Raw genomic sequence first — 3610 nt, 5'->3', positions numbered from 1 at the left:
GGATTATGACTGAACGCCTCTAAGTCAGAATCCTGCCTAGACGCAGTGATACCGTAGCGCTGTGGATCTTCGGTTGGTCTCGGATAGCCGGCCCGCCGGTGAAGGAGAGCCATTCGTGACTGGGCTGGGGGACGGCCCGACGACGGTCGCCCCTCTCCAATCGCGCACTCATGTTTGTGGAGAACCTGGTGCTAAATAACTTGTAAACGACCTGATTCTGGGTCAGGGTCTTGTGCGTAGCAGAGCAGCTAATCGCTGCGATCTATTGAAAGTCAGCCCTCGATCCAAGCTTTTGTCGACCAGCCGGTCGACTGCTGGCCCCGGGGCGTCGGGCCCCAGCCGCTCCATCTCTCCCCGCTCTGGCGTGGAGTACCATCGGCACGTGGGCCCGCCACAGCCACAACTCGCGCCCGCTGCATCTCGGGCCGCGGGCGTCTACTCTGCTGGAGTACCAGGGGCAGTGCGCGGGGAGTGTGTGGACAAGCAAGCGTGGCCGAGTGTGGGCCGTGTACCAGGGGCACGGAGAAAATGTGTCGTACCATAGGCACGAGGAGTGTGTGTGGCAAAGTGTTTCTGAGCGGTGTACCAGGGGCACGGAGAAAAGTCGTCGTACCATAGGCACGAGAAAAGTTGTCGTACCATAGGCACGAGGAGTGTGTGTGGCAAAGTGTTTCTGAGCGGTGTACCAGGGGCACGAAGAAAATGTGTCGTACCATAGGCACGAGGAGTGTGTGTGTGGCAAAGTGTTTCTGAGCGGTGTACCAGGGGCACGGAGAAAAGTTGTCGTACCATAGGCACGAGGAGTGTGTGTGTGTGTGTGGCTTAGTGTTTCTGAGCGGTGTACCAGGGGCACGGAGAAAAGTTGTCGTACCATAGGCACGAGGAGTGTGTGTGTGGCAAAGTGTTTCTGAGCGGTGTACCAGGGGCACGAAGAAAATGTGTCGTACCATAGGCACGAGGAGTGTGTGTGTGGCAAAGTGTTTCTGAGCGGTGTACCAGGGGCACGGAGAAAAGTTGTCGTACCATAGGCACGAGGAGTGTGTGTGTGTGTGTGGCTTAGTGTTTCTGAGCGGTGTACCAGGGGCACGGAGAAAAGTTGTCGTACCATAGGCACGAGGAGTGTGTGTGTGGCAAAGTGTTTCTGAGCGGTGTACCAGGGGCACGGAGAAAAGTTGTCGTACCATAGGCACGAGAAAAGTTATCGTAGCATAGGCACAAGCAGTGTGTGCGTGTGTGTGGCAAAGTGTTTCTGCGCAGTGTACCAGGGGCATGTTTGAATTTACATTCTGGAGTACCAGGGGCACGAGGATTTTGCCAGTGGTGTTTTGCTTTGTCAGTGGGAGGGGGCTTAAGTGTGGGTCCACGGGGCATGCTGGAGGTCAAGGTCCATGCTGGATATGCGGTGGAGGGTAACTGCAGGAGAAGGAAAGCTAGTGGGGGATTAGAGCAGGGGAGGATGTGCGTCCCCGGGGCCTGCTGGAGGTCAAGGTCCATGCTGGATATGCGCTGGAGCGTAACTACAAGAAAGGTAAGCTAGTGGGGGACTAGAGCAGGGGAGGATGTGCGTCCCCGGGGCATGCTGGAGGTCAAGGGCCATGCTGGATATGCGGTGGAGGGTAACTGCAGGAGAAGGAAAGCTCATGGGGGATTAGAGCGGAGGAGTATGTGGGTCCTCGGGGCCTGCTGGAGGGCAAGGGCCATGCTGGATTTGTGGTGGAGGGTAACTGCGGGAGAAGGAAAGCTAGTGGGGGAGTAGAGCAGAGGAGTATGTTGGTCCCCGGGGCCTGCTGGAGGTCCAGGTCCATGCCCGATGTGAGTAGCAGCAGGGCCAGCGCGCCCAGGAGCACATCTTTTTCGACCGTAAAGGGAGACAGGAGGCCGACTCACTGCCTCGGCTAAATGGAGAGGGAATTTCAGAAGGGCCAGGGCAAAAGCATGGACCTTTTCAGCTGTAAGGGAGGCAAGAGCAAGGTGTGATGTAGGTCCCCGGGGCCTGCTGGAGGTCCAGGTCCATGCCCGATGTGAGTAGCAGCAGGGCCAGCGCGCCCAGGAGCACATCTTTTTCGACCGTAAAGGAGACAGGAGGCCGACTCACTGCCTCGGCTAAATGGAGAGGGAATTTCAGAAGGGCCAGGGCAAAAGCATGGACCTTTTTCAGCTGTAAGGGACGCAAGAGCAAGGTGTGATGTAGGTCCCCGGGGCCTGCTGGAGGTCCAGGTCCATGCCCGATGTGAGTAGCAGCAGGGCCAGCGCGCCCAGGAGCACATCTTTTTCGACCGTAAAGGGAGACAGGAGGCCGACTCACTGCCTCGGCTAAATGGAGAGGGAATTTCAGCAGGGCCAGGGCACAGGCATGGACCTTTTTCAGCTGCAAGGGAGGGAAGAGCAAGGTGTGATGTAGGTCCCCGGGGCCTGCTGGAGGTCCAGGTCCATGCCCGATGTGAGTAGCAGCAGGGCCAGCGCGCCCAGGAGCACATCTTTTTCGACCGTAAAGGAGACAGGAGGCCGACTCACTGCCTCGGCTAAATGGAGAGGGAATTTCAGAAGGGCCAGGGCAAAAGCATGGACCTTTTTCAGCTGTAAGGGAGGCAAGAGCAAGGTGTGATGTAGGTCCCCGGGGCCTGCTGGAGGTCCAGGTCCATGCCCGATGTGAGTAGCAGCAGGGCCAGCGCGCCCAGGAGCACATCTTTTTCGACCGTAAAGGGAGACAGGAGGCCGACTCACTGCCTCGGCTAAATGGAGAGGGAATTTCAGCAGGGCCAGGGCACAGGCATGGACCTTTTTCAGCTGCAAGGGAGGGAAGAGCAAGGTGTGATGTAGGTCCCCGGGGCCTGCTGGAGGTCCAGGTCCATGCCCGATGTGAGTAGCAGCAGGGCCAGCGCGCCCAGGAGCACATCTTTTTCGACCGTAAAGGGAGACAGGAGGCCGACTCACTGCCTCGGCTAAATGGAGAGGGAATTTCAGAAGGGCCAGGGCAAAAGCATGGACCTTTTCAGCTGTAAGGGAGGCAAGAGCAAGGTGCGATGTAGGTCCCCGGGGCCTGTTGTCGTACCATAGGCACGAGTGGTGTGTGTGTGTGGCAAAGAGTTTCTGCGCAGTGTACCAGGGGCACGGGGAAAGGTTGTTGTACCATAGGCATGAGAAAAGTTGTCGTACCATAGGCACGAGAAAAGTTGTCGTACCATAGGCACGAGTGGTGTGTGTGTGTGGCAAAGTGCTACTGAGCGGTGTACCAGGGGCACGGCGAAAAGTTGTTGTACCATAGGCACGAGAAAAGTTGTTGTACCATAGGCACGAGAAAAGCTGTCGTACCAGGGGCACGGAGGAAAGTTGTTGTACCATAGGCCCGAGAAAAGTTGTCGTACCATAGGTACGAGGAGTGTGTGTGTGGCAAAGTGCTACTGAGCGGTGTACCAGGGGCACGGCGAAAAGTTGTTGTACCATAGGCACGAGAAAAGTTGTTGTACCATAGGCACGAGAAAAGCTGTCGTACCAGGGGCACGGAGGAAAGTTGTTGTACCATAGGCCCGAGAAAAGTTGTCGTACCATAGGCACGAGGAGAGTTTTGTGTGGCAAAGTGCTACTGAGCGGTGTACCAGGGGCACGGCAA

At 57.1% G+C, this 3610-nt stretch overlaps 1 pseudogene; it reads left to right on the top strand.

Moving 5' to 3' along the window:
- Window positions 1-296, top strand: part of LOC146640727 (28S ribosomal RNA) — a 2138-nt pseudogene extending 1842 nt beyond the window's left edge.
- The last annotated feature ends 3314 nt before the right edge of the window (window positions 297-3610 follow it).

The sequence above is a fragment of the Rhamphochromis longiceps genome, unplaced genomic scaffold (genome assembly GCF_057381845.1).
Source record: "Rhamphochromis longiceps isolate RC_006_pf unplaced genomic scaffold, R_longiceps_female_GT1.1 unmapped_scaffold_3, whole genome shotgun sequence".
NCBI classification, from domain to species: domain Eukaryota; kingdom Metazoa; phylum Chordata; class Actinopteri; order Cichliformes; family Cichlidae; genus Rhamphochromis; species Rhamphochromis longiceps.
Note: the sequence above shows the minus strand (reverse complement) of the source record. Positions and strands in the feature narration are given on the sequence as shown.